This window comes from Strongylocentrotus purpuratus, unplaced genomic scaffold, assembly GCF_000002235.5.
Source record: "Strongylocentrotus purpuratus isolate Spur 01 unplaced genomic scaffold, Spur_5.0 spur5_scaffold_11, whole genome shotgun sequence".
Classification (NCBI taxonomy): Eukaryota; Metazoa; Echinodermata; class Echinoidea; order Camarodonta; family Strongylocentrotidae; genus Strongylocentrotus; species Strongylocentrotus purpuratus.
The window spans coordinates 9,653,243-9,673,037 of NW_022145596.1; the positions used below are offsets into that span (position 1 = coordinate 9,653,243).

General features: G+C 37.3%; 1 long non-coding RNA gene across 1 annotated transcript; it reads right to left on the reverse strand.

Annotated features, from left to right (window-relative positions):
* Positions 1–9,070: 9,070 nt before the first annotated feature.
* On the reverse strand, positions 9,071–10,789 carry LOC115922205. The gene is made up of 2 exons (XR_004063356.1): positions 10,605–10,789; positions 9,071–9,528 (listed from the first exon to the last, which is right to left on the reverse strand). It is a non-coding gene; the product is annotated as an uncharacterized LOC115922205 (long non-coding RNA).
* Between the last annotated feature and the right edge of the window lie 9,006 nt (positions 10,790–19,795).

The window sequence follows — 19,795 nt, forward strand, 5'->3', positions numbered from 1 at the left end:
ATTTAAAACAATTTAGAGGGAGGGAGAGAGAGAGGTTGGGGGGGGGGATGGGGATGCTGAAAACAAAAGCAATGATCAGTAATGTAAAAATAATGATGAGATGGATGTTTGTGAAGACCCTTTAATTCCTAATTGAAATATCCATTAGCGTTCTTTGTCATCCGTGCTTAGTGCCCTTTACTGCCATTAGATAAAAACCTTTGCTTCACCGCTAGCTTGACGGCGCACAAAATCTCCAAGCATAACCATCAAATCAAGGTCTCTTTCGGCCAGGTACATTGTACATGTAGTTGACAAGCCTTGAAAATGAAATGCTTTGAAATGTTTTGAAAAAGTTTGAATATATGTTTAAATATTGTAGATTACTTGAGCAATGTCATATTTGTTGTTACTGTTCTACAAAATTACCCTACCTGAATAATGATTTAACTTGCCCTCATATCAAGAAAAATTGCTGTTTGTACAGCTTGAATTACTATACTTCGCTCGCCCACTGAACAGACAGGATTGCCTTCCTGTTCACTTTGGTCAGTCAAAGTAAACAAGTTGTGTTTTAGTACTGCACAATTCATCTGTTTATTTTAAGTCATGTTTGAACCCTTTGATTAATAAATGCAACGTTCATTACAAATCAATGATTATTTCCGAAAGCAAACAATGAATTGGGCAAGGTACAACACCGAATAGGATGCGTACGATTCCAAGAATCGTGACTAGCTCTTTGGCCATCCCACCGATCGGCGAGAAAAGGAAAGAGCGCAAAGGGGAGTTAAAAGGCTGAGAAACGTCCCAAGATGCACCAGTATTGCTCACAGCAAAGCGTGTGCAATGAGTCATCGAATGTTGGTGGTGTTTGGCATCGATCTGTCTCTGAAAAGAAAGATGACAAAAGATCCGAGCGGTGAAAAAGACCTTAAGAACCCCCCCCCCCCTCTCTATGCTCAAACTTCAGTACAATACACACATAGAAATACAATAGCTTTTGTTGGAGAGCCTAACCCTGTTCTATTGAGTCCCCAAGGCTCAAGTATTCCTGATCCAGTTCCTTTGCCTCTTTCTCTCTCTCTCTCTCTCTCTCTCTCTCTCTCTCTCTCTCTCTCTCTCACACACACACACACACAACAAAAACAACCAAATTTTAATGATTATATGCAGTGGAGCACATTTCCTCTCTCCCAAATTAAGTATTGAATACCATAGATGATCATTCCTTGATCATGTTTTATTCCGCTTCTGTCATTTTGGCTTCCAGTATATAATGAGAAATTAAGCTTGTCCTTGTTGTTTAATAATACTTGCCAATATTGATCGAATGGAATTGGAAATGGACTTGAAAAACTTGTATCAGTATCGGATCAAGGTTCTACACTACAGTATACATGATTTGCTTCTCTGTTAAGTTTGGAAGCAACAATTCAATGGATAATCTACATGTACCGATACATGTTATCTGTCTACATAAAAGCCACTTGCTGCACCTTCCCCAGGAACCAAAAGAGCAATGATTAATTCCCCATTTGGTTGTTGTCATGAGCCCTGGTACAGAGATGATAGATCTATCTGTCTTGCATTCAAATGCTTCTACACCACATTTGAAGATTGTACATTAAATGAGATCAGCTACATAAGATTTGTTAGCCTTCTGTTATTTTGATATTAAAGGGATAGTATGTTCACAGGTTCGGGTTATTGACATCATCAAGGGGTAGGACAGACAGCAGTCTTGGACAAAAATCCCAATGTATTAAATAATGATTTATTATTGATGTACCGGTACACTGTAATCGATTGCAGGTCTTCTAAACTGTCACAAATTCAGCATATCTCTGATGTACAGTCTACAAAGATGTGATTGATATCAATCTCAATTTTGATTGGTATCAGTTTGGATAATATAAATTAGTGCCCATGCTACATGTGCACATAGCTTGTAGGGTCCATGGTCTCACAATAAACCGAGCAATACCAGCCAACTTCTGTGAGTTACTGAGTTCTGTTCTCCTTCCTACCCCCCCCCCTTTCCCCTAAAAATCCACCTGATTCTTTTCCACCACCCCTCTGCACCTTTCCTTCCCAACTCTCATTGTTACCCAGGTTTTTAAGTGGCTCTCCTTTGAGAATGGTGCTCTGAGATGTTGTGTGTGTAGGCCTGTCGTCATCAGCTCGAGATTGTCAAATAGCCGCTATTTCTGATTTGGGAAATAATCATGAAAGTTACAAATCGTGTCTTCATCAGCTCGAGACTTGACCTCGTAACTTGAAACTCGAGCTCGAGAAATTAGCTCGAGATATTTTGCTCAGCATTCGGGCATAGTGTCTTCGGGTTGGTGAAGACGCACCAGACAAATAGCGGGATATTTTGCAAACTAGACCAAGATATCTTGGGATGATTATCTCAACTAAATATCCCGCTAATTGCAACTTCGAGTTGATGAAGACGCAAATTAACTGGGTAATATATGATATGCGATCGGGATAGTTCAAATAGCGGGATATTTGGCAATCTCGAGCTGATGAGGACAGGCCTTGTGTGTGTTGGGGGTGGGGGTGGTGTGGGGGGAGAGTGAAAGAACTGCTGGAAGGTAAGGTAAATGTGTGCTCGCTTCACTGACATAATGGCCAATGTTGTTTCTCCACAGGCTCTACCCTTTTGTTTGTATTCTCAGGAGGTTAACACATTCACAGCCAACCGCTGTACAGCTACAGAGCTCGCTCAGTTGTAATGCGATAAAGTTTGTTTTCAGTGGAATTGGGATGTACTGTTGGAATGAAGGCTGCTGCAAAAATATGGTGTTTGGCCCGCACCAGGAACATGTAAAAGTACAAGTTGTTGGTTTTACCTGTGCCAGTGTACAATGCAGGCTACATACATGTACACTGTATATGCCTAAAATTGAAACAAATATTTATCGAAACAGTTCAAATGGGCTCTGTTTTAACCTAACTTTGGCTATTAGAGGAATATTCTGTATATGTTATTGGTTCTATAAGTTAATTGAGTAGGCCCTACATGTACTTTAGAAACAGATTTTTAAAATAAAAATATGTTTCTGTTTTTGAGTTTCTGAAGGAGGGAACAACAGAGAAACAGGATTTGAATAAAATTTTGAATGACTATCGATTGCTTTTTGTTGATATAACCTTGACTACATGGTATTCAATCATAACACATTTAACCACTTTTTAATGTTAAATTCTTCATAATCATGCCCATATTCGCACATTGAAAGACCACACAGACCCAATCACATGTGAAGGTTCCAGCTGAGCTTGCATTGACTAACCAATCCACCACATCTGAGTAAAGAACAAATACACTCTTTGCCCTCCTCCCATGTTTGTCTTAGAATTCATCCATGTACATGTAATAGGCCAGTAATTTACAGCCTTGAGAGGCTTTTATACCAACCTCTATCACACTCAATGCCCAATATTATATGGAGGCCATGTTCACATTGTGAAGCATCCTTTGCGAAATTACTGCGATTTGTGCGAAATCACCATCCATAGCCTCAATAGGAGCAAGAATGCACACTGCTCAAGGTTTCTAATCAAGTAGAACTGCCTTTAGCAGGTGAAATTATTTGTTTGCAAATGACTTATGATGATTTAAAATCACAAAAATATTCGGTTACCAAGATTCCAGTAATTAGAATACTTTGATTTTGCTTATCGGAATACAGTTCTACATGTACAGTATGTAGGCATACATGTACATGTACATACAGTAAACCATTTACTCCTTTTTTTGTAACTTTGAAATGCTCAATAATTAATGACAATTAATTTCAGATAATCATAATCTGTAACAGATATACATGTAGCAGATTTCATTATTATAGAAAATCAGATACTGTTAATATTCAAATAGGGCCCAAAAGAGATATCGTATAAAAGATTAATTAGTTTTAATCTTTATTAGCCTCAAAGTTTTGGATTTTAAGAAATGATTTTATCTGCATTGTTTGCTTGTAAAGTAAAAGCATAAATTTATAAAATCAAAGTAAATAATATTTAGAATTTCCGTACGATGCCTGAAAACTAGCGATATGAACATGGCTAGTATGTGTAATGAGCTGAGATTGGCATTCATGGAATGTTGACTATAGTTTGCCCACCTACACCATTGGTAATACCGTTCATTCATTTACACCTCTTGTATAGTCTACACACATACTCTCTTTGTTTTCACATATTATATATTCAATAGAATCAAAAGAAATACAGTAATTATGTAAGGATTGTGACCAACAATGCCTTCTTTGAAATATAATGTATATGATACACACTGCAGGATTGTCCTCATGAATATGTAGATGATCTTTATTTCTATTTACACATGTAATAGAATAGTGATTGACTGGGACAGAAAGGGTCTCCACTTTGTATACTAGGTTTGACTATTGTGGATATTATTTTTACACACTGTGCTAATGTAAGCCCACACTGGTTTAGTTTCTCTTTGAATAAATTCTGCGATAGGATGTTTGGCTGGATTTGAATTTAGTAATGTCCATTGTGCATTGTAGGCCCACTTTTAAAGAAGCGTTTTCAAATTAAACAAAAAAATCTTGTTGAACAATAATAGTTTAAACCTAAAGTAAAGACAATACGAATTGTTTCTATAGTTATTCTGACATGTTTGTGTACCACATTTCAAAGCATTTTCCCAAGGTTATGATTAACATTTCAATAAAAATTGCACTTCTGCAATTAAATCAAAATTCATTTAAGGCCTAAAAATATAATCCATTGTTTACGTTTGAAGACAAGTTGTATTGTTGGCACTGGATAAATGTGAATCTTTCTCTGAAATTACTGACAGGAACTCCTGTGAATTATCCTGTTGTTTTAACTTGTTTATTATGGTGAAAGACATGTACATGTAGGCTTCCATGCTATTTTCCCCATCTACATTTATGATGAAGGCTGCAAGTGTGTTGTAATCAAGCTGATGCATTGTGGGGGTCTTAAAGTGAGCGTGTTGGTATTGATCCGTGGATTTCTGATGGTCTGTCCCGGCTTATTATTTTCATTGCTCAACCTGGCATGCTCTAAACTTGACCTGGGTCATTCACAGCGGTGGGTCGGTAGGGAGGGAGGTGGATAATCATATTCTAGAGATGGAAATAGAGATGGAATGTAATATTCAGGGCCGTGGGGTTGGTTGACTAGCTGGTTTGATGCTTGGAAATATGCGCTGGTAGCCAGTGTAGGGAGTCCCATAGAAACATAATCAAATTGTGTTGATTATAATTTGATCAATCTGGGAAATATGATTAATCAAGTAGAAAGATACTGAAACGTAATACAATTTATATTAGTCTTCCATGAATAACACATTTTGAGAATGTATGACATATACCGTATGTATTTGGTATCATGATCTTCAGTACATGTACATGAAGATATGCTTTGTGTCCCGGTACTCACTAATGAACGAGTCAGTCTGATATGAGTTTGGCTAGCAATATATAGTTGGATAACTCAGACTTGAGCAGGTGTAATGGCATCACACTGCGTAGATACCTATCGATCACAGCTTGTTAACAGGAAGGTGTCATCCTAATGACTTGTGGTACAATATTCAAAATGGAATCGTGAACGAGGAGAGATGTTGTTGTTAAATGACCTATGACTTTTCAATGTGGTACTTGGAAGTTGGAATACATTCATCTTTTTAAAATCTAATGAATGGTGATATGTTTCACACTGATTCTAATTATTCAACATGCACATGTAGACCCATCCCCAATCAGCATGATTTCATTTTAATTTTCATTTTGTTGTATTTGCATTTAATTCAATTGAAATTGGTCAATGCGCTTATTTTAATGAACAAAAATTCCCCTCACACAAGAAAGGTTGTTACTATTCACCTTATGTAAGTAAAGTCAGTCACAAAATGTGAATTCGAAAAAGGAATGAAGCTCTATCAAGAATTTGTATGGATTGAAATGAATATGGTTTTGAGTTTCTTTTTGACAATCTGACATAATTCTGTCTTTTACTAGCGTACGTTTGTGTTTTTCACAGATACTATTTGTTAAAAAAGTCTACTCTCCCCCTCACCCCCAAATTTATCTCTGTCTGTCTCTGTCTGTATGTATCTCTCTCTCTCTCTCTCTCTCTCTCCCACTCGTTTTTCTCTCCCACTCGTTTTTCTCTCAGATGGCATGTCCATCTTTTCAGGGTTCAATTCCAGTACTAGAATCTGTCACTGCATTGATGCGGGTTTAAATCCCTTTCTGAACAGCAAGGGGCTGCCAGTATAAGTTAGCAATGGGAGAACTTAAACTAAAGATTGACAGCCTGGGTACAAAAATAGGCTGAAAATGCTGTGTTGTTGATGAAGAATATAACGGCCAGTTTTGAAATGGCATGCTCAATAAATATGCCTTGGGCAAGTATTAAAAATGTGTAAAAAATCATGGTTCTTAAATGTATGTGGAAAGCCAGAAGGATGTTAATCCATATAATTTAACACAGAGCTACAGTAATGTCCTTATGGTTGTCAACCGATGATAAGTTTGGGGAATCACTTCAAGTAACCTGATTTCAGAAAGCCCAAACATAAGAATGAGCGATGAAAATTTTCTTTCAGATTTATGGAAAGTATTTTCTTTTTCTTCTTCCTGTGGAACATGCATTTTAAATCCTGCTATATATATGCAAAAAGAGATTAAACTAATTTATCATGATTGTAACAGGGAACTTTGCAACCCCCCCCCCCCCCTCCATCTCCATAATTTGCATTTATTCCCAACCGCATATTAGGCAAGAATTTTGTGGTTGGAGTGCCAGAGTTGGTGGAACCATGGACCTACACCATGGAACCCAGCCTGCTATTCTGGTTAAGAAAACAGATCATCAGTTAATTAATTACCAGCGTGGCATTCACGTTGGCATTCCCTTGTTCCCACTTCCGCCTTCTCTGTCTGCCCCTCTCATTCTCTCTCTCTTTCTTTCTCTCAGTCAGACCGCAGCGTGCGCGAATTCGCTTCCATTTATTCATATCGTATGCACGAATTTGCTCCTCATGAATACGTAATAAGCAAAAACATGGCACAGTTCTCATCTTTCTGCTATGCTCAGGATTCATTTAATGACATTGAATTCGTCATGAATATTGAGCCAGAACTATAAACATTATAATGTACTATTCAATAAATAGTGAGTGAAGTTTCAAAATGTGAAAAAAACACCAAAAAAAACTTGCAAAAAAAAATATTTGAAGAGTCGGATATACACGTTAAATAACCATTTTTATCGGGGGTGCATCTCGCTGAATTTTGGCTTACCACATAATGTAGATATTTTCCTAACATAATATTATACTTCCTGTGAATGTCTGTCTCAATACCAGTCAGGAACAAGCAAAGTAGTAGCTAATGCATAATAGACTCCGGCGGAAAATAAGACATGGCCGATCGACGAGCGTTTCGCATCGAGATCAACCGGGGGATACCACGTTATGTATAGCTCTGCGTCGATTCGCGGTCCAACCAGTCTGCGCGCTATACGTGAACACGCACGGAAAATAGACGGAGATTAGGGATATTCATGAATTACTCTCGTGTGCGTAACCCCCGGTCGTAGAGGCTTTTGTATTGCCCCACATACTTATTATTGTGTACGATACTCATGCGCTACATAATTATAGAAGTGAACGGAAAGTACAAAGTTGGATACGGATACGCACACAAGTACAATAAAGAATTCCAGCTCTAGGGACAGAAGAGGGGATTTAAGTGTCTATAAAGGCTATTTTTGGCCAGGCTTTGATATCATTTTAACAAAGAAGACACATTATTCGTTATGAAATGTATGTTTGTGTAAATACAAACTTTCAGGGGGGGGGGGGGGCAATGTTATTGAAAATTAAAAATATGATTGTTCCCATCCCTGCTATTAATTTCATGGTTGTAAAAGTTCTGAAATGTGTTTTTATATTTGTAAACCATGGGCTAATTAGAAGAGCCTTAAACAGGAATTTCTTTTGGTAATTCCCAGACATTCGATGATGGTAATATTTTATTTCATAATTCTTTTGTCAATTGCGTTACTCCAGTTCATGTGTATTCCTGGAAATAAAATATTACAAAATTCTTTCCCTTATTCTCTTTTCTGTTTGATTTTGTTTTAAAGTGACCCGCGGAATATATATATATCTGGAAATTTATTTTCGGGGTTTGTTTGTGTGTAATATGACCCTTGGATAGAAATATAAGTGTGCGGTGGGCTGAAGGGCTCAAATAAAACTTGTAGAATTCTAATTTTCATCTTCAACATCATTATCACAATCACACAATCGTCATCGCCATCATAATCATTATCATTATCATCATCACCATAGCCATCATCGCCGTCACCACCTACATCATCATCACCACCATTAGCATTGCATCACAATCATCATAATCACCGTCATCATGATCATCACCATGCACCACCGACATCGCCATTAATTGCCATCATCACCATCACGTTAACGACCAGCATTGCCATCATAATCACCCTCATCATCACCACCATCAGCATTGCCATCAAGATAATCATCGTCATCATGATCACTGTCATCATTATCATCATCACCATAGCCATCATAATCACCATCATCATTATCATCATCGCCATATCCATCATGATCGCCATCACCACCGACATCATCACCACTGCCATCATCATAATCACCGTCATCATTATCATCATCACCATAGCCATCATCTCCACCGTCGCCATCACCACCATCACAATCATCATCACCAACATATCAAAATATGTCAATGCTTGACTATTTATATTATGTTTACCTTGTGTAGGTACTATTTCTGGATGAAATACAAATCTGCAAAATATATCTTTTAAAAAGATTGTTTTTCTTTTGTGGGGGGGGGGGGGGCTATTATTTAACAGGTCTGTGTAATTCACATTTCTAAATCAAAATTCATGCCAACTAACCCAAGAGAAAACCAGGCCTGGTTTCTTCTGAATAGCCTAGTAAATGGACAAAAAAATGTATTATTTAACACTACTACAAATAATAAATGCGATAGGACTAGGAATAAAATTTGCATTTTCTAATATTTATATTTTATTTATAAACTGACTTTGACATTTATGTTGAGACCATCACACGCATTAAATGTGTCGCTGAGAATAAAAGTATTATTAGAGTTAAATATTGTTAAATTGTATAAAGGTGACAGTTCAGTCAGTTTTCTATTAATATAATAAATGCATTGTTCGTGTGAAGCTCCGGAATCCCACCTTGGAACTTTGGAAGTATCAGAGATTTTTGTTTTATTGAAAGGAATAAGCTGAACAAAATCCTTCTCGTCCTTCTCCCAAACTCCCCGTTCAAGATTGTTTGTTCCAACGTGAAGCAAAACTGCGGTTGAGTCTTCAAATAAATAACCATTAAAACGAACAAAGGCATGGAGTCCAGTAAATGTTGATCCAGGAATGCAATGGAGACTGATGTGTGATGTCTGTCAATGTCCCGCAAGCTTCGATGGTTGAGTGCGTCTGTCAGAAAAACAACAACAAATGATAAGAAGAATAAAATGTCTTAGTTCAATGTATGGGGATTTGAAAAGATCTTATCAAAGTAGCTAGCCATTTATGGTAGACAAAACTGGCTTGCTTTCAAATTTATTTTTTTAAATGAAAACAAATTACAGGTGTCAGATTCATGAAGTTTTCCCTTCATTTTTCAAGATGTGCACAAGTTCTAAAATGTAAGTATTTACCTTTGGCTTTTTGTTTTAATTCTGCTCTGTTCATAATCATAATATTAATATATAGGTCTACAACTCGCACAAGGAAATGCTGCTCATTTCTGTGGCTGGCTATAAGGTTTGAGTTAAGCAGAAGGCAGAACCAAAGTTTGAGAATTCCAAATTAATATAATTAATTATCCTGTAAGTAATTTGTCACTCGCTCAGCTCAGGATTCCAGTGGGCAGTACAATTCGATCAGTTATCAAACCCCTTCATTACTTGTCTAAACATGTTTAAACCCTTGTAAATATACATTTAAAACATATCATTTGATCTAGATTTATAATGAATAGCAATGACTAATGAGCAGTCGATTTATTTAGATTGCTGTCGATTTGCGACAACAAAAACTAAAAAGCTGACAAAAATATATACACATGGGACTACATAAATTCCTGCTGTATGCGCCACACAATGGCACAGCGTGCAGCGACACACAAGAAACCCCCCCATTCCTGACTAAAAGGCCGTAGCCATAGCAATTCCCCGCGGTTTCTAATCATTTTCCGTCTACTTCCGGTAGATTTCCAAAATATAGTCCAATAATTTGGGCATATTTCTTATTCAAACATTACTTGCATCTACGTGTTTTCAACATCAAATGATGGACTGGTTATCAAAGACGACGTAGGATACAAAAATTCGAAATAATATTATCAATACCAGTCAGGAACAAGCAAAATACGACACTATGTAATGAGTAGTTAATTTCCGAGGACTAAAAAACGCTCTTTTTGTTTGCGATAAAAGTAAGCCCAAAATGTAACTAATTTGGGCAAATTTGGTGTCAAAGAACAGCGAAAATTTCAGAGATTGACTTACCCCACGATTCCGCCATGATGAATTGCACTGTAAGCCCATACGAGGGCGAGAAAATGATGCTACCAAAATCCCGTGGCTGGTCTCGTGTTTTACGAGAGCGTTGTAAGCGAGCTTTTCACCGAACGGGAATCTGAATAAAAATTGCCGCACAGCCTCATTATCGCGCACGCTGCGGTCTGACTGCTCTCTCTCTCGCTTTCTCTATTTCTCTTTCTCTTTCTCTTTCTCTTTGCTTTCCACATGCTCTTGAACCAGACAGTTTCTTCCGACCATCCCTGACTGTAATGAATGATCTATTATGACAGAACTAACAACAACGTCTCCAGCTGAAGGAACTGTTTTCTCTTTCTAGATTGACAAGAGATGTTTAATGACGCCTGGAGCTATGAATCATCTTCTTACTATGCAGATCCGATCTGGTGCACCGCTGGTCTCTCGGTTGCAGGCCACAGCACCTCCCAATACCTCCTCCTCCTCCACCCCCTACTCATTCTCCAATTTTGTTACAATTTGCACAACATCTAACTTCCAAGTAAATAGATAGAGAGTGAGTGAAGTGGAGAAGAGGTACTGAATTAGATCATGCACACATTGCCTAAATCAGTGTCATGGAATTTTAGGCCCTACATGTACATGCAGTACGATGGATCATACAAACTACAAAGTAGTGTTGAATTGTTTGGAATAGTTAGCCTCTAAGTCCTTTCCAGACCACCATTTATATTTTCCTAACTTGCTTCAAGACATATTAATAGACATAAAGAGCTAGCTGGGCTCCCACGTATGAAATAGACTATTTATATCCTTGCTCATTAGCAAATGGAGGTTTCCATGGCGATGATGATACATGGGCATTTTGATGAAGGCCTACTAATTGTGATGTAAGGTAATTTTTTTAAATCTGAATTTGTTGTAGGCTACACTTATATTAATTCAGCTCATTGTTGATTTAAAGAGAAAAAAATGGTCACCCTTTGCTTTGCCAGGTTGGGAATGTATTCGTGATGGCTTAATGAAGAGAATATGATTGCCTGAATATCTGTATAGCAGCACCCTGGAAAGGCATTCTCTGTAGCCTCTGAATATCTGTTTGGAGCCTGAAGGGCATTAACCCACATTATTTAATCAGATTTAATGCCCTTCTGGCTCTAAATAGACAATTCTGTCTTAAGGGCAGAGCGGAAGATGATGGATATGTGGTGCTGACAATTGAGAATGTTTGGATAGCTGGTAGGATGTTCTCCTTCGTTTATAAATCTCATGTCTCCTCTCTCTGCAGTTTTAACTCTCTCCCTCTCTCTGCGTAATGATGAATGATGTTCACTGTTAAACAGCTTGAAAGTAATTCACGTATGCTTGATCTGTCTATAACGCATATATGCTTGAGCTGTCTATAATCGATAGATTTTCAGATCAAAAGTAAGTAAGGGAAATTTAACAAGAAAACATTATCTAAATGTACAGGAGTGGAAAACCACTTTTCTGAAGAGTCGCATTAGGGATCACTTCCTTTTGAAGTGGATTCCATGCTTTAAATAGTGGAATCCACTCTCAAATTTAGTATTCAACCACTACTGTGGAGTGGATTTCAATCTTGTCATTATGATTTAGAATAGATTTATTTTCAGACGAAGTGATATGACTCCTAAGCTAGTGGATTTCTGCTATTACGCAATACGAGAGCATGTAGGCCCAGTGTCTGTCTTTCTGTAAAACGATGTAACTCTACTATCTTCATGGTAAAATGCAAAAAAGGTATAACAAACAAAAAATCTAGATAATGATCTCAAACTTGTATCCTTCTTTAAAATGATATACACCCATTTTACAGTAGGACATGATACATACCATTGATCCTACACCTGTATATTGAGTGTCCAAAAAAAAGGCTCATAAAATTGTTAAACTGGGCATTGTTTTCCAAACATCTACTACACATCATACCTGTGGGCTTGAAAAAAAATCCTGCGCGGGACACAATTTTGGAAACCTTTGAGGAAGACCTCTTCGATTTTGGGATAGAAAACGGCAGTTGCCGGGAGATGACTGCAAATACTTGAATTGGCTCCTCTCTCAATCTAGGGGTGACCTTTATGCGTTTTACTTGAGCTTAGAATTGTAGATTTGCCGTTGTCGAGTATTGGAGGCATCGTCAGGCAGATGAAATTGAGCACACCAGAATATTTTACGCGGCTGAGTGATGGGAATTGGAGGGAGGGAAATTGTTTTAAGAGAGAAGAATAGAGAGAGCAAGAGGGAAGGAGAGAGAGAGAAGAGGGGGGGGGGGGAGGGTGGCAAATAGGGAACCGAGGAAGAGAAAAAAACACAAGGTAGGGGAAGGAAATACAGGGGGTAGGAGGGGAGAAGGAGCAGGAAGGGGGGATCTTATTAGAAATGGAGATGGTTAATGCAAAGATGACATCTTCTTTCTACAAATTCTGATCTGAATTGTTTTTCCCCTCAGCATGCAGTTTGATTAACATGTTGTAAAGGATTGCACAAAATTGGATTGCAGGTGTTTTCTTCTCTCGGAGATCAATCTTCTTTTATTAGCCTGTCAGCTGAAGTACAATTTAAAGTTCACTCCAAGCCTTCTTTACCATAACATTTTGTTAACAATAAGACAACTGTAAGCCTTCTCTCTGTAAATGTTTAATATAAATAGTGCTTTGATGATAAAAACAATTTTAAATTTGAAGAGGAAAAAATCTAGTATGTAATGTTCAGAAGTGTACCGGTAATTCTTATATATGACTAAGCAAATATTATTCCATCTACATTTAATTTCTGTACAAAATTTCATAGATTTTTTCATTGAATTTGATCTCATTGGACAGTCACACATTTCTGAGTGTGAAAGTACTTTTTCGCCCAATCGAAATTTGATATTGAAATACTTTCACCGCAGAGCAGTGTGGTTTTAGTCCCATCGACTATAACCCAATTACCTTAGAATATATCTTTCTAATAAACCACCCATGTGAACCCGTAAATAAATTATTGCTGCTCTCTGTGGATATAGGGACTTCTAGAGCTGGATACATTTAGATTTAGATTTAAAGCATCAGCCAAGTGATACAGGTACTTTGCTGTGTGAGTATTAGCATTTTAAGTGACACCAGAGTGAAGGGGACGAATGGGTTGCGATTAGGGGGACAAATGTACTGCATATAAATGAAGCATTAAGAGTTTTTAGAGGGTTTATCTGACTATCATTCAGGTCACTTGATCTTGGTGTAGGCTTGCTACCGTATGAATAAGTTTTCCATTGCCATACTGCAGTTCACATTGATAATTTCTCATTCAGCAAACTTTAGATTATACCTGGAAATTATTCTGTGGTTTTTCATGCTGATGATACTCCAGAAAAAAATACAACGTTCATTTAAGACTGATGTGTTGATGCCAAAAAGTCAATGGAGGGATTCATGTTTATTTAATGATTCATTCAAATTCATTCCAAGTAGAAAGCAGCGTGTGAAATGTTGGCTTTGGCCGTTCCATTACTCACTTCAAACTTTTCACGAAAAATGAGCTTTTCATAATTGATGATCAAATTTGTCAGGGTTGGACGCATTTATTGTGCCTTTTAAACTGATATGCAGTTTAGTACATGTACAACAAATGCAGATACTAAGTTGCTTTTAAAACTTGATTATGAAAGACTGGAACAAGTTTTTCATTTGGTAGTATTGATACAGCAGGATTTCTTCTGACAAACCGCCCATGACTTCAAACTTTTGTTAGCCAAATTTTCCCACAGTTCTTTCCTCTTGAAACTGGTAGTAGAAAGGGGCATTTAATTTCAGACAACCATTGAATCCGTTTTATACGGTACAGCTACCACATACAAAAGGTCACATATCTGTGACATTGGGCCGTAAATCATGTTACTTTTCACCTTGCCTTTCAAACCTTGACAAATGTTTTGCATGGCGCATCAAACAAGTAAAGGAATTTTTAATCAAATACTGCATCCTTTGAAAGCAGTTTTATCAATGTCAAAATTGTAAACTATCTTTCTCTTTGGTTCAATAAATGAAATGTGGATGAGAGCACAAAAAGCTCTCCTGCATTGCATTTGGTAGCCTCAACTTAAGGCAAAATACTTTGTCCCACTCTTAATAACGCAAAGGAGTTGAACTGAGTCTGAATCATTTAGAGTACCACTCTCACTGCTTTCCTGAAAAAAGTTGAGGAGGTACAGTCTTCATCGTCCAGACTTGTTAAAATCAGTTTTATTGAGAGGGAAGAAACTAACTTCTCTTTGAAACCAGGCTAGGCATTTTCGATTTAGTATTCAACAGACATGTTGCCAGTTTTCAAAAGAAGAAAAGAATTTTTTTCATATTTAAGAATGCAAATTCAATGACAACAGTGCTAAAAAAAGTTGCAAATTTTGGTTAGAGGCAGAAGGGCCTTAGTACAGAGTTAAAATGTCCCCCTGGCTCTCAAAAGATGAAAAAGAATGCAGCCTTCTTTTTCCTTCTCCATTTATCAGGTGCGAATGAACTTTCAGGGGCTATACCATGTATGGCTGATACCTCTAAAAGACAGTCTTCAAAATCTAAATCGGGTAACATGTAGTCAGGAAAAACAGGCCAGCCATTTAGCGTATCAGGTTTTTTGAAAACAGATTGAGAAATACTACACCGGGATTGGTGCAGCTCTGTTGGTGTCTTGGATAATTTGTAAGCTCTTGTATCTTGCGGGCAAAGTGAAAGTTCAATACATTAGACCCTGGTATCCCGATACAGATTTGCAGGTCTAAAATGCCATTGGCCTTTTCTTACTAGGGTTCAAAGACTGAAAGTAAGAGAAAGAATTGCGGGAATGGGATGTAAACATCTAGATGGTTATTTTAGTTACCGTACATACATGCAAATGTATGACTTCTGTATTCGTACAGAACTTAAACTTACTTGAACTGAACTTTATTTTCCACTTTCAAAGGATCAACAGAAAAACAAAATAACTGAAGATTGAGGTAAATTCAACAACATAATTAAAGTACATACAAATAGTATCATGGCTGAAAACTACCACAGTTATACACATTTAAAGAACTCATTAACTACGTGTATGTTAAATATAGGGATAAGCACACTGCTGGCTCCAAACTTACTCCAAATGATGACATATTTCCCCCTAAAGACACGACTTTGTGAGTTTATATAAGGTTTGATAAGGTCTTGCAAACTGGGCAAATTATGTTATTTTACTGCACTTCATGAAAACATATGTATCTATTGGTGAAGAGAGAGTAGAATAATGTGTATATGTTAGGCCTCATGATATAAAGAATTCCATCATCACTGGTAACAAGCTAGGGAGCTGACCTTCGACCTTCCCCTAACGTCTGCCCCACTTTGTAGTCCAATACTCATCCTTCTCATTGATATCATGCATTGTTGCTACCTCCATCTTCTTTGACCTGGGGTTGCCGTGCCAACAGCTGTTGCCATCGGCAGTAAGCTGGCATCCCACATCCCAATCATGTAATGGATGGACTGAGAGGCGGAAAAAAGACAGCTCTGTCAAGTTGATTTGGGCTTCAGCTCATGACAACCCCCTCGAGAGGTCCTTCCGAGCCACTTTTCATCATCAGTGTTCCATCAGATATTCTATTTTTGCTCATTTTACTTTCCATTTTTCACTTTTTATCTTTTCACATGTATTCTGGCTGTTATAGATTTTTTTCTTTCTGAAACCTTCCTTGAATAGAACTTAAGATTGCTGTTTTACATTTGAAAGTTCATATTCTTTGATATCAACATTTGGCTTCTCTTCATTTCTATTTTCATACCTCACTATAGACTTCAAAAAAGGTGTAAATCAAATGTATTTAAAATTATTCTTACAATTAAAAAAAAAAACATTTTCAAGAGTATTTTTCATATAATCAAAGAGTATCAGAGGTATGTAAAGTTAGAATTGATACGGCTGCCATTTTATTCTAACATGTGCCAGAGATATGTACGCCAACTGAACTCGTCACCATTTCATTTTTGAAAAGTTACAAGTTCACTGGGTTATATTTTATGACTTTCAACCATTCCAGGAACTTGCGTAGGATTAATTTATGATAATGGCACCAGCCGTTGGTCCCTCAGTCACAGGGATACAAGGGACCGTGGGGACGCACCAGGGGACACACCAGGGGGACGCACACCAGGTAGAGGGGCGCAGTTGGGGAACATGTGCACCTTTCATTCTTCAAGAATTACGATACAGCCAAATAAAACTTGACTGATTGCCATGACCTAACCGTCCATAGTCTCCTCCAGGGAAATAAAAAGGGGGGGGGGGCAGAAACTGTTGCAGTTGTGAATTTATAGCTCACATGCACTTTGGGGGGAGGTTAGTACTTAATATTTTCATTTTGTTATATGGCTGCATAATTGTCTTGTTTTGAAGTGGCACTAGTAATGAATAGCATGCGGTTTGTACCAAAGCGTATGGAGGTGTGCATTGAGCCTTACTCAACACCTAGCTAGTTTATGGTCACTGAATCCAGACAAAATAGCTTGAATATCATTAATATTGATAACAATCAACATTTTGGTGGGTGTTTATATTACATTTTTGCTACAGTGATAGTTCAGGGTTATTTTAATTCTTTTGTAGTGAGCTGGAGTCCACATATATCTCTATTGAAGAGCAGGCCTACTCCATTGTAGTTAGAGCTCTCATTGGCATAAGAAGTATCGACTCATTACAAGTTTCAATTTTGTTTTATTATATTCATGGATAATTTTTTTATTGTTTAGTTATGAAACACAATTTTTTGGCTGCCCACAGAAGGCTGTTACTGCTATTGACAATATATAGCTGTAACGGTCTCCTTGCAGGCAGCCTGTGATATTTAACTTATTGATTAAATCAAATATTAGTCCTAATGTCTGAATTAAAAATTATTGATGAATAAATACAGTAAGTGTTTGTCTGGGTTCAGTTTTACAAAAAATAGCCATACACTGAAGTGAATAATGTGCATTAAAGACTATAAATGTCATGACTGTATATACTCCTCTTATTCCTTTTCTTCGGACTTTGGGCTGCTATATGTTTGACATGCGTTTCCTTTGCCCAGGGAGCTAAGCATTAAACAAAATATGACAATAAACTTTGGCTGTGAATGAATGATGGATGGATTGCCTATTGAACAGCTATTCAAGGCTCATTGATAGGAGAACAAACCCCAGTTAGTTTCCTATCAATCTCATTGCCATCGGTGGCTAATGACTGCTCTGGTGCCAGTTAGGCGGGCAGGCGTGGTTAGAAGGGGGGGGGGGGGGGGGCTAGTGGAAGGGAGTGGTACTTGTAGACATCATCGGTAAGGGAGGGGTATAATGTAGGTAATACATGTAAGTGGTAGGGGAGGGGAGGGGTAGGCAAACCATGTATTGGTGTGTGGTAGGCAATTGTGGTAAGGGAGGGTAGATACAGGTTGATAGACCTACATGTAACATAGGCATTACCGTATGTATTAATGTGCATGCCAGAAGCGCATGAATAGATACCGTGATAGCGGATGTACAATTCAAGAAAATGGGATGTTTTTACTATGTGCACAACAAAATCTGTACATGTACGTCATCCATATTGCTAATTGCTATTTTTAGAAGTGGAAATGATGCTTTAGAAATTGAAAAATATCTTAGATATTCTACCAAAAATTGTTTACATGTCTTTCTGCTATTCATACAACAATATACTGATTTGTGATGCACAAGGTGTGTTTAATGTACCGTAACTTAAGAGAAACTAATCAAAGATGGTTTTATCTGAAATTACAAAAGCCTTCAACTACTGTGGATTTAAGATGAGGAAATAAAAAAGAAGAAAGACTATTCCATAAAACTTTTGTTATCAAGATTAGGTTTAACTGCAGCTTTACAAGCTTCTGATTGATACAGGCAAAATAGAATGATGGCTGTTGTTATTTGTAATGAGTTTATGAAAGGAGGCCTTGGACTTCTGACCATTTTGAAAATTGATAGAGGAAAAATGTGTATCCCAAAACAAATAAAGGATTGCATAAAAATAAGACATAATTTAATTTGTCTTTTTAAAAATTTTCATTAAAAAATTTCTTTGCCTTGATTGCCAATGCAATGACACACCCATTTTGGCTGGAATTAGGACTTGGTTGATATGTTTCAGTAATCTTGAGAGAAAAGTTGAGTTACCGGTATTTATTTTTTTTAAAATATAGTTAGCCATATTTTCATGAGTGTGTGAAATTGCAGGATGATCATATTGGCTTTAGTTAATGTTTTTTTGAGTGGGAGGAATGCGGTTATGTGTATGCTTCATGCATGAGTTCATGTGCATTCTGTAACAATGGTTGCTCGCTAAAATCCCTATGCATCATTTTGTAGATAGGTGAGGGTCTTGTATGCACAGGTTTTTAGTGTGGTTTTATACTGGATGATCAGTTTTCTTCTAAATCTTTCATGTTATGTAAGATTTGTTATGTTATGTTGTTTGCCATCTAACCTCAGTAAGGAAGTGTTAATCTTTATGTAAAGAAAGCAGATAGTCTTATTGATTCAGACTCTATTTTACTGGCTAAATGTAGATCAGTAATGATGAGATCATCCTGACTGTACCTGTACAGATAAATTATGAAAGATATTTACAAAATGAGCTCATTTCGTCATTGGTTTTGTTGCAATATGACTGTTGGTAGACGTGCGGTGCAGGAGAACAAGAATTTGTTCAAGAAATATTCATGAATTTTGAAAATGGATCAGACTCTGGAAGTTCTGGTGCAAAACAATTGAATCACACATGACGCAGTACATATTTTTTCAATTGATGAAAGTTTCCTGCCACAGAAATAGATGTAGTTTAAAATTCATAATAGTTGTTTTAACATGTCCGGAACCCCCAAATTTTACAATTTTTACATAGGTCTCTTGCATACAGACTGTAAAACGCTCAATGCGCACCCCTTCCCCAAAAAGTTATTGTGTGGCCCTGTTCTAGTCTCAAGACTATCTATAAATACAATATATGGTATCATTGAATTCCACATTACTGAATAATGTAGGCGTACAGGATTGTGTTATCTTTCTCAAAGCACCCCCTTCTCATCCTTTGTCATGGCCCAGTGTCCTCTGTACAGTCTGTACTGTGTAAATACTCATTAGCATACAGGTCACTAAACAGTCAACAAAGTTTGA